Consider the following 12214-nt stretch of genomic DNA (forward strand, 5'->3'; position numbering starts at 1 on the left):
AGGAGCATGGCTTAATTGGCTCTGTGTGTGTGTGTGTCTTAGTGCTAGCAAAGGCGGGGTGCTCCTCGAGGGCACCAGTGACTTGGCTGCGATAAGATACAATGAAGACTTGGTTCATGCAGAAGTGGCCTTGGTCATTTTCAGTTTGCACAGTGATTTTCCATGCTTTTCCTACAGTTAGGTGCGCTGGTGCCCTCGTGTTGCACGGGTCAGCACACCTGTGACTTCGTCGGGAGCGCACCTGGGGCAGACTTGGGTCTGGTGGTCGGTGATTCACATGGATCCACACCTGCTGCAGGCCGGGCCCTGTGCGTCTCTTCTCGGCCCTCAGGGGGTCCTGGCCACTGGAATCTGAGGTGTCCAGGTGAGGACGCTGGGTGGAGGGAGGGACTACCGTCACGAGCCTCTCCTCTTTTATCCTGTCCCTTCTCTTCTAGTTCTCTGCCAACTCCCAGAGGTGCGGGATGCTTCTCAAGCCCAGGGCCTTCCCAGTTTGCAGTCACCTGGGGGAACCCCCCTCGAGGTGGTCAGAGCAAGGTGGCCTGCCCGGCCTGCTATGGCTCTTAGCTTACCGCCAGCCACCTGGACGGTGTGGTCGGGACCCTGAGGGAGGACTGGAGTGGCCGGAAGCACAAATAGATCAGGGGTGGGAAAGCACATGTGACAGCTGTCAGGCCTTGTGGATGATCTGTGGACTCAACCAGGAGGCTGCCGCCTCTGCCTGCAGTGCCCGGCAGAGCGCCCCCAACCCTTGGTCTCGGGCCCCTCCTGCGACTCCCTCCTGGGAGGAAGAGGTCATCCTGGGGTCACCAGAGCAGAAACTTTTCGCTGCTCACAGATAGGCAAAGACTAGCAACAGTACATTCAAAAATAGAAGATAGTGAAAGCAAAATTGAGCGTGAGGGAGGACGTGAAGGCAGGCGGAAATGAAGATACTCATAATAGATTGTTCAGTGAAATAGCAATTTTAAAATGCACATCTAGCACGGGGACATATTTGTAAAAGCAGGAATGTGGATGCAACCCCGGTGAAGGTGAAGGCATCTTCCCTTTTCATATTTCCACGGACAAGGGCCGGCTCCTGGTGTTGTTGATTACCTGTGCCCAAGTGAATAGTGATACGTGCATGCGAGATGCAGGGGAGGGCCTGGAAAGGCAGGCAGAGCTCACGCTCAGCCCAGCCGGGGAGAAAGTATGCAGCCGTCCACTGGGGACAGCCGAGCTCCATCACGGGGACACCTCCACCTGGCTGATGCCCTGGATCTCGCTGATGGAGAGCTCTGGTCTGGAGCCTGCTTGATGAGCCACTAACCCCCACCTGCAGCTGCCCCGCCACTTCAAACCCCTTTTTGCTGGCTTGTTGGAGGAAATGAGCATGTTTTGGGTCCCCCAAGATGCCAGCTTGGGCTCTGGTGAACCGGCTGAGCAGCTGTGAGCAGCAGGAGCCTGATTCTCTGTGCACATTCGAAAAGGCGAGAGTGTTTCCTGATGGGAAGAAAACACGGTGTGAAAGGAGCAAAGCAGCATTGGGAAACCAGAGACAAACTCTGTGCCGCTTTGCAGGGATGCCTTCCTCATTGTCACGTCAGGCTTCCCAGTGGCTTACAGCGGATGGGCTGCTGTGCCCGTAATATAATGAGGCCTGGACAAAATGTGCTCAGTGAATAAATGGATGCCGCGCTGGTCTGCCTGCTCTTGATGCAAACCCTGAAGGAGCAGCAGCAGAGGGATGGATGTCATTGTCATGAAATTGATGTGAGCTGCTGTTGGGGGACACGGTGGCCCAGAGGCCTATTTACATCTGATTTGCATACTTCTTCAAAGTAGGGAGAGCACTGGTTAGGCAGTGACTCCTGGTGAGTTAAGGGGGGAGAGTCACAGCCAGGGGCATCAAAGGAACTCACCCCTCCCCTTTGAAAGTAATCAGGCGCTGTCTGTTTCCTTTTAAAATTGTCTGCCAGCCCACACCCCAGCAGCTACATTCTTGCTTTTTCTTCCTTCTGGTTCCCAGGGCACCAATTACCACTGTCCCGTGGGATGATGGGAAAAAGGGGGGCTGAGTTCTCCCAGCAGGGAAGGGGGTGGAAGGCCTCAGTTGTCTGGCAGATGGTGAGATCCCGGGCACCGGGTAAGTAATTAAGCAGCAAGGGTGGGGAGGCTGAGTGCGAGCACACGTGGAGGAAGCTGCCCCGGGGCCTCAGTTAAGGCGGGCGCAGGTGCACCCAGCAGCAGCAGCAGTGGGTGAGAAGGTCCCGATGCAGTGGTGGCTCCCGTGGGCGTGGAGAGAGGAAGAGGATGGAGGAGCTCCAGGGAGCAGATGCCTCTTGAGCAGGTGCGGAGCTTAATGTCTGAGCCCCTGCTCAAGGCGGGGGTGACCTGGAATCCGCGTCTCCAGCCCTCCCCTCTCCGTTTAGAAAGCAGAGGGGGTGAACCTTCTAGAGAAAAGCCTGCGTGAGTGCGGCTGGGGTTGGAAGGAGCCAGATTTCACCTCCATCGCCGTGTGCCAGGGGATGTGGCGCAGTGGTGTGCGCAGAGCTCTGCGGAGATGCTGAGCAGCAGGGCAGGAGGATGGAGGATTTTTCCTCGTACCCTAAACAACTACGAGCCCCGGACGAAGAAAGAAAACTGCTGCAGGCGGGCCCGGGACGGTGTTCCCGCACGCACGGGGCTGTGATCCCTGCGAGTTGAGCTACCGGAGACGACTTCCACAGGCCACGTGCAGGGAATGGCGCCTGGGCATGCCGCGAGAATGTCAGAGGCAGAGGTCAGCGTTCAAGGCTGTGGCGGCTGGCGTTTGGGGGTGCAAGACACAGAAGAGGGAGGAGCCACGGGGGGACCCCGGATGTCATAGACGTGGCTGGCCCTGTGCTGCGCAAGCGCAGACGAGACTTGGAGGCCTGGGAGAGCGGCTGCTGGGCGGCCGAGGGCTGAGCAGAGATTCTGGGGCTCACAGCTCACAGTGCTGGCTGTAGGCTGGGGTTCAGGCCCCCGGGACCCTCCTCCCAGCTCGGGGACGCTGACCCCAGGGGAGTCTCAGTTTCTGCTCCAGGGATGGTCTCCTGTATGCGTCTAACATTTAGCAATTCCAGCCCTCCCCTGGGTTCTCCTGTTGTGGAGCGCACAGATTAAAAACACAGCGAGATTTCGAGGTCAAATTAGGAGTCTTTATTAACCAGCTGGTGACTGCCCTCTCCCAGAGCAAGTCTGGAGAAGACAGCGCCCAGTTGGGGGGGGGGGGGTTAAAGGCAAAACCTCTCTTCTTATCAGTCATTTAATTATGCATGCGGGCTTGTGCAGGGCAGAAAGCAGGTACTGAGGATCAAGGAGCGAGGAGCGGCTGGCCAATCAGCCAGTTTTTAAAACTTTTTTTCTTTGAAAAATGCAGCTATTCAATTGTTCCCGGTTGTGGTCAGGTAAGGCATCACTGACCTTGGCACCAACTGTGTTATCCTGTGGCTACAGGAATAAACCAGTGGATAAAGATTCTCTCTCTCTCTCTTTAAAATAAAATAAAATAATAAAAAAAAAACACTAAAAGAGTCAGTAAGAAATGTGTTTCTTGTAACCCCATGTAATTTAACCACGCGGGTTGCATTATTCCAAGTCAGTGGAATTCACAGCCTGTCTCTTTAGCAGATGTAAAGGCATTGGTTGGGAAGCCATGAGAAGTGGAGACTTGAATCGGGGACATCGAGGCAGACTTAGCCAGAGCTGCGAATCTCAAACCTTGAGTCCCTCCGAGCTCCCCTCACCCGCCGCCCACCGTGGCTGGGAAGACCCCCTCTCCATTCCCCGTGCTGCAGACCCCGTAGTAAGGTCACCCAGGGATGCTGCCTGGCAAGGATGCCCGGTCCTCAACACCGCCCTGTCCTGGCTGCTGGGCTCTCAGGGCCATCAGAGCATCACAGGCTCTGGTGTGGGCCAGCCTGGGCAGTGGAGCTCCTGTGCCCACAGAGACCCCAGGCTTTGCTGAGTTACGCTGTGGCAACCTGAGCGTTAGGCTGCTGATAATGTCTGAGCTCGGCTCTGTAAGGTCAACATTTTTTTTTTAAAGACTTCTTTCTCTCTCTCTGCTGCCCTTTCAAATAGAGAGGGAGAGGGAGAGAGGCCTTCCCTTGGCTGGTTCACTTCTCAAAGGGCAGCCCCACTTGAAGCCGGGTTTCCCATGAGGGTCCCAAGGTCTTGGACCAGCCTCTTCTCCTGCTTCCCCAGGCACATCAGCAGGGAGCTGGATCAGAAGCAGAGTAGCCAGGACTCGAACTGAGATGCTGGCGTCACAAGTAGCAGCTTACCCCCCTGTGCCACAGCGCCGGGCCTGAGTCGGGATTACTGATGCAGAGACGCCGGCTGGTTCTCTGCAGTGACTTTGTTGCCCGAGTGCGACTGGCACCCGGCGGTGATCTCCGTGTAGTGACGGGGGATGCCAGAACTGCCTCGGGGTGTGGGAAGGGGTCACAGGGCAAAGAGAGGCTGGGCGGGAGACATTCTGCACAGCTGCACACCCAGCCACCACCCACCTCCCATCCCCTCCTCAGGGGACCCAGAGGAATCCCCTCCCCCCAACTCCCCTCCCCGACCTCAGGGCATTGACTAGTGCAGGAGCCTGAGTATCCTAGGGAAGCTCGTGGTTCGTCTCCTCTCCTGGCCGCGTTCCACATTTGATGATCAGAGGTGCAGCCACGGAGACAAACACCCTGATTCCGCTGAGGATGATGGATCCCAGAATAGCAGAGGTCAAGCGGTAAAATCTTTAAAAATGACTTTATTTATTTGAAAGGCAGAGTAGGAGAGACAGAGAAAGAGATCTTCCATCTGCTGTCTGTCTCTCTTTTTTAAGATTCTATTTATTTATTTGAGGGGTAGAGTTACAGACAGTGAGAGGGAGAGACAGAGAGAGAGGTCTTCCATCTGCTGGTTCACTCCCCAGATGGCCGCAATGGCCGGAGCTGGGCTGATCCAAAGCCAGGAGCCAGGAGCTTCTTTTGGGTCTCCAATGCAAGTACAGGAGCTTTAGAACCTGGGCCATCTTCCACTGCTTTCCCAGGTCACAGCAGAGAGCTGGATTGGAAGTGGAGCAGCTGGGACTCGAACAAGAGCCCATATGGGATGCCGGCACCTCAGGCGCAGGATTAACCCACTGTACCACAGTGCCAGACCCCATCGGCTGTCTTATTCCCCAAATGGCTGCAATGGGTCAGGGCTGAGCCAGGCCAAAGCCAGGAGCTAGGAACCCAACCCAGGTCTCATGTGGGTGGCAGGGGCCCAAATACTGGGGCCATCCTTTGCTGATGTCTCCAGTGCATAAGCAGGGAGCTGGATCAGAAGTGGAGCAGCCGGGACTTGAACCAGTGCTCTGATATGGGATGCTGGCCCCAGGTGGTGGCATTTAACTGTCACATGTAGCAGGGCACATACGACCGGGTGAAGTGGCTGTCGCAGTGTCTGCACACAGTACCCCTTGGAATGATGCACGGGGCCACCCTACCAAAGCGTGCTGCTCTATGTACAACAGGGACAAGGCCATGTTCATGTCCAAACCCCTGTGCAAGCCACTGCAGGGCAGAACCAGAGTCTCCTGCCCCATTTTCAGGTCTAACCTAGACCCAGAGTCCGTTGACTGACAGGGAGGCCGGGATCCCAGACAGATGGACAGTGCACAGAAGTGTTCTGTAAATTTCCCCGCCGGGAGCTCTGGCCACTTGCTAGTGGAGCCACTGCAGATCAGACCACGGGGTCCCCACCTTGTTCCTGAACCCCTGGCAGCCGCAGCCTCAACATCACACAGAGGAAGGGCCCTGTGAGAGGCAGGGCCGATAGACGCCCCTGGAATGTCCCTGCCCTACTGGGAGAGTGAAACGGCCGTCGCTGGCTTCCTTACAAATGGTCGAAAGAGACATCGGCCTGCCCACAGGAGGGTTCGTTTTCCCAGAGACAGCACAGCTCGGTCTCCCACGCGGACAGCGGATGCCCCCTTCTAACCTGCCCTTGGCCCAGCTCCTTTCAAAACAGCCGGGGGGGGGGGAGGGCGAGGAAACACTGTGGCACAGTGGGTGAAGCCATGGCCTGAGGCACTGGCATCCCATGTGGGTGCTGGTTCGAGTCCTGGCTGCTCCACTTCTGATCCAGCTCCCTGCTAATGGCCTGGGAAAGCAGCAGAAGATGGCCCAAGTGCTTGAGCCCCTGAACCCACGTTGGAAACTTGGAAGAAGTGCCAGGCTTCTGGCTTCTGCTAGGCCCAGTCCTGACCCTTGTGGCCATTTAGGGAGTGAACCAGTGGATAGAAAACCTCTCCCTCTCTCTCTCACTCTCTCAAATAAGTAAAAATAAATCTTTTTTAAAAAGACAACAACAGGGGCCGGCGCTGTGGCTCACTTGGTTAATCCTCCACCTGCAGTGCCAGCATCCCATATGGGCACCGAGTTCTAGTCCCGGTCGGGGCGCCGGATTCTGTCCCGGTTGCCCCTCTTCCAGGCCAGCTCTCTGCTGTGGCCCGGGAAGGCAGTGGAGGATGGCCCAAGTGCTTGGGCCCTGCACCTGCATGGGAGACAAGGAGGAAGCACCTGGCTCCTGGCTTCGGATCGGTGCAGCGGCCATTTGGGGAGTGAACCAACAGAAGGAAGACCTTTCTCTCTGTCTTTCTCTCACTGTCTAACTCTATCTGCCAAAAAAAAAAAGAGACAACAACAAAAAGCAGCCGTGAGCCACTGCTGTGCTGAAGCCCAGACGCCTCCCTGCGCCAGGGTCGATGTGGAGTCCGGCTTGCTTGCTTGCTCGTGTGCCCTCCTTCCGCTGCGCCTGTGGATTCCCTGAGCCACCTCTCCTCCTTCGGCCGTATCAGAGGGCCTCCTCCTGGGTGCCAGGCCTGTGCTGGGCAGGGGAATGGAGGGTGGGTGAGTAAGCCAAGTGCCCGGGAAGACACAACGAGGAGGAAGCCATGCCTCTGTACAAACGTGACTGAAGAAAGGTGGCACGGACCATGGAGGGAGATTGCCTGGAAAATTCTGGAAGAGCCACAGGTGTCGGCTGGGAGAAGAGTGGAGGGAGCATGTGAGAAGGCAGGAGGCCTCGGGAGAACAAGGCACAGTCCGGAGGGAATAGGAAGCCCGGCCATTTGTAGTGCTGCACAGGGGTGAAGTCAGCGAGGGCCAGGCCCGGCCCAGTGAGCCAGGCCTGTGCTGCTGTCTGACAGAATGATGCGAGAGGCCAGCCATGGGCCCTTGGGGTGAGCCCTCCCCGCGGCAGGGCAAGATCGCTGCAGTGGCCAGGGGAGGGACACCGCCACCTCGTGGGCATTGAAGGAATTACAGTGCCACAGGGGACCCGCTCGACACAAGTTTCCTTTCCGTGGTGAGCCCGGGAGCTGGGCACGGGCAACCTCAGCCAGGAGGCGAGCAGAGGGGCACACACCAATCACAGCATGCTCGGGGCGGGCGTCTGCTGGGGCAGGGAGGTCCCAGGCAGCCGCTGGTGGCATCTCCTTTCAGGGGCCCGAGGTCACGGTCTTGGTCCCATTTTCTGTCCTTGTAACAGAACAGAGGCTTGTTCTGGCTCATGGTTCTGCAGGCTGGGACGCCCAGGAGCTTCTGGCGAGGGCCTCGTGCTGCCTCGCCTCGGCAAAGTAGGCAGGTATGAAAGGCGAAACCCAGGGCGGGGGCCTGCTCCGTGACGAAGGGCCCTCTCCGTAACCGCCCCCCAGTCCCACAAGAGTGAGGGAGGCACTGATTCCTCTGAGTGACCCAATCACCCCTGAAAGTCTCATCTCCCAACACCGCCGTCGCGGTCACGTGTCAGCCTGAGTGTCAAGGGCAAACCACACTCAAACCATCACTCGCGCTCTCTCTCCCTCTTCTAATAGTTATTTGTTTGAAAGGCAGAGTTAGAGAGAGAGAGAGGGAAAGAAAGAGAGAGATCTTCCATCTGCTGGTTCACTCTCCAAATGGCTGCAACAGCAGAGCTGGGCCAGGCTGAAGCCAGGAGCCAGGAGCTTCTTCCAGGTCTCCCACGTGCGAACAGGAGCCCAAGCACGTAGACCATCTACTACTTTCCCACTTTCCCAGGCACATTAGCAGGGAGCTGGATCAGGAGTGGATCAGTTCAAGTTCAGAACTTGAACCAGCTCCCATATGGGATGCCCGCACTACATTTGGTAGCTTAACCTGCAGTGCCACAGTGCCGGCCCCAGACACACAGCTCTGGGAAGAGTAGGGATGAGGATCCAGGGTTCTGGGTGTCCCTGTCCACAGCTCTTTTCCCTGTCCTGGGGGGTTAGGGGAGCTTCGGTCTAAAGGGAGCCCACTTAGAGCTCCACAGTGGCCCTGGCAGGATCCTGTCTGCTGCTTCTGCCACCTGTCTCCATGGTGCCACGTTGCTGTTGCTTCCCTAACACGGCTTCCCTCCTCTGCGTTCCATCAGTGTGAGGTTGTAGAACACCAGGTCACTGCCCGGGAGGACACTGCGCCCCTGCCAGGATCTTGGCCTGCCTAGGAAGAGGGAACAAGGAGTGGCCCAGGAGCACCCAGCCTCAGCCATGGGCACAGCTGTCGGCTTGTAAATACTTGTGACCTGAATGAATGAGTGGGGAGAGGGCAGGTGGAAGGGGCCTGGGCAGTTGGTCCCAGTTTGCCTGTGTCAGGCCTAGTCTAGTCTAACCTAGAACCATCTGGAAAGAGGTGTTGGCCCAGGCCTCCCAGGTCGCGGATGCCCAGCTAAGGAGGCGGGCCTCTCCTACCAGGGGGCTGCCAGGCCTGTTTGTGCACAGAGAAGGAACAGGATCCGGATGCAGGTTAGCTTCATTCCTTTCAACGAGGGAAACAGCCCGTGGTCAAGGCCCTGCCCTGCCCACTGAAGAGCTGGCACTGGGGCATCTGGGTATCTGAGCCCTTCTGCTCCTCAGTTTAGTCTCGAAGCCATGTCTCTGGGGAGCACAGAGGCAGACCCGAGATAAGCTCCAGACACTGTGGAGCAAGCACGCCTCCCGGACACGTTGCCGGGCCCCTCTGTGACTCCACCCCCACTCTGAGCTCGCGAGAATCCAGGGCTCAGATCTGGCAGCTCTCCTCTCTCTGCCCGCCGTCATAGGGCTCTCTAGGTGTGTGCTGCAGGGCCTGGTGCTGCTCCAGGTTTTTGTCCGTGCTTGGGAGACCCAGGTACTTAAGTGCTCCATGCTGGAGGAAGGAACAGGTGCAGAGATGTCCCACGGGCTGTGGGACCGGGTTTGGCTTCCACACTGAACTGGGAAAACCTGTTTCTCTTTTCTGTTACTAGTAACACCGCAGCCCAGGGAAATTAGAAAGAAAAGGGTTGATTTTTGCTCTCTGTTCTAGCCAAAGGTCAAGGTCAAGGTCCGCCTCTGGTGACGATGGTCCTCTTGGCGGCACAGGGCACCGCGTGGTCAGAGTGGAGCCCATGTATGTGACTTTTTCTGGTTTCTCTCCCTCTTCTAAAGGCACCAGGTACACTCGTGGGGGCTCTGCCCTGACAACTTTGTCCAAACCCGGTCACCTCCCCACCTCCAAACACCCTTATCGGGTTTTAGTCCCCACCCCCTTAACTCACCACGTGGGGATTCAACTTCACTGTGGGTTTCTGGAGGGGGTGGGCCACATCCAAATGCTGCCAGTCCAGGAGAAGGGAAGTGAAGCCACAAACAGGGGGGACGCGTTGCTGCAGGTTCAGCAGAAGCACCCTGCCCAGCACTACCGCCCTCGGCAATCGGCCTTGTGGGGCTGCCGCGGGGCGCCGTGGTCACCCCACTTCAGAGTGCCTGAGTTCGAGTCCTGGGAACCCGAGTCGGCTTCCTGCTCACGTGCGTCCTGGGCAGCAGCTGGTGAAGTCTCAGGACTGGGTTCCTGCCACCCACGTGGGAGACCCAGATTCATTGCGGGCTCCTGGCTTCTCTGGCCCAGCCCTGGCTGTGCAGACATCTGGGGAGTAAAGCAGTGGACAGAAGATCCTATCATGCTGCTTTTCAAATAAAATGATTTTTCTTATTTAAAAAAGAAATGGGGCCAGCATTGAGGTGTAGCAGATAAAGCTGCTGCCTGTGTTGCTGGCCTTCCACAGGGGCGCCAATTTGTGTCCACTTCCAATCCAAATCCCTGCTCATGGCCTGGGAAAGCAGCAGAAGATGGCCTAAGTGTTTGGGCCCCTGCACCCATTTGGGGACTCAGAAGAAGCTCCTGGCTCCTGGCTTCAGCCTGGCCCAGCCCTGGCTCTGGCAACCATCTGGGGAGTGAACCAGCAATGGAAGATCTCTTGCCCACTCACTGTCTCTCCTTCTCTCTCTGTAACTCTTTCAAAATAAATCTTTTAAAAAAGGTTGATCTTCATGGCTGTGGACAAAACTCCTCCTGAGCTGAAGCATCTTTTTTTTTTTTTTTTTTTTTTTTTAAAGATTTATGAGAGAGGAGAGGCAGAGACACAGAGAGAGGTCTTCCATCTGATGGTTCACTCCCCAGATGGCCACAACGGCCAGAGCTGTGCCGATCCGAAGCCAGGAGCCAGGAGCTTCTTCCCGGTCTCCCATGCAGTGCAGGGGCCCAAGCACTTGGGCCATCTTCTACTGCTTTCCCAGGCCATAGCAGAGAGTTGGACAGGAAGTGGAGCAGCTGGGTCTCGAACCAGCGCCCATATGGGATGCCGGCGCTTCAGGCCAGGGTGTTAATCCACTGTGCCACAGCACTGGCCCCAAGCTGAAGCATCTTCAGACAAACATCTGAGCCTCTCTCACGTTAGGATGGCTGCCTTCCCAGGTCCCTGGGGGTCAGTGACGGTAATAAACCTCTCCCTTCACGCTGTGCAAAGGGGAATTACAGCATGGTGAGAAAGACGGCCTTGGTGAGCCGAGGATTTAAACTAGCCGTTGGAAGTCTGGGAACTGGCACCAGGAAGTGTCCTGTGGCTGGGCACTCCCGGAAGAGGCCACATCTGCCTGCACCTGGAGGGAGCAGAGCTGGGCCCTGTGACCCCTGGTGTGGCTGGGATGTACCCGGAGCTGCCGCATCCGCAGAAGGCGAGGCCTAGTTTCGGAGAAAAGACACCGACAGGGCTTCTCTTTCCCGGCACCCAGTTAGAGAGGCAGGAGGCACTGAGTCGTCACAGCCCTGTCCCATTTCTGTTGTTATTCTCTTCTCATGCGTGGGCATTTGGGCTGGTGCTGTGGTGCAGCATGTAGAGCCACCGCCTGTGACACTGGCATCCCGTATGGGCACCGCTTCCCGTCCTGGCTGCTCCACGGCCGATCTAGCTGCCTGCTAGTGCACCTGGGAAAGCGGCAGAAGATGGCCCAAGAGCTTGGATGCTGCCACCCACGTGGGAGACCCTGAGGAAGCTCCTGGCTTCAGCCCAGCCCACTCCTGGCCATTTCAGCCATCTGGGGAGTGAACCTGAGGCTGGAAGATCTCTTTCCCTCCTCTCCTAGCTCTGACTGTCAAGCAAACAAATCTTTGACTACATTAAAGAAGAATGGGCATTCACAGGGCCTTCCCTGCATCCTGGATGTGTGTGGGGTCCCCAAATCTGCTGGTGCCCAGCTCCCTGTGTCTGGTGGCTTAGCGTTGGCACATAACCCCGGGCTCAGCCTCCATGTGCTCAGTCATGCATCGTTATAACACCGAACACAATGTCACTGTGGTTGCTTTGTTGTTTAAGGAATAATGACCAGGAAAATCCCAACAGACGCAAGTTATTCTCGAATGTCTTCGATCTGAATGTGGTTGAATCCGTAGAAGTGGAACCTGGTCAGAGGCGGGCAGGCTGGAAGCTAAAGCGAGACTTTGTCCTTAACATAAAGGACTTGGACCACACGATGCTTCCACACCCTCCACACAGTGCTGGGAGCCGGGGGAACCGCGGCTGCTGTGACGGGGCTTGCCACAGCCCGAGTCCATTTCCAGAGGAGTTGCCCTACCTGGCAGTCAGGGATCCGGGCTCCTTCCACCCCACGTTTCCTTTAGAGCCTTAGGGTCTGACACCAAGGAGGAAGAAGCAGGTAGAAGAGACAGAATTTACTTCCTTTTTATTTTTTTTTAAAAGGATTTGTTTATTTGAAAGGCAAAGTTAGAGAGAAGGAGACACACACACAGATCTTCTGTTCACTGCTTCACTCCCCAAATGGCCACAATGGCCAGGACTGGGCCAGGCTGAATCCAGGAGCCAGGAGCTTCATCCGGGTCTCCCGCATGGGTGCAGGGGCCCAACCACTTGGGCCATCTTC

Source organism: Oryctolagus cuniculus, chromosome 1 (genome assembly GCF_964237555.1).
Source record: "Oryctolagus cuniculus chromosome 1, mOryCun1.1, whole genome shotgun sequence".
Taxonomy (NCBI): Eukaryota; Metazoa; Chordata; class Mammalia; order Lagomorpha; family Leporidae; genus Oryctolagus; species Oryctolagus cuniculus.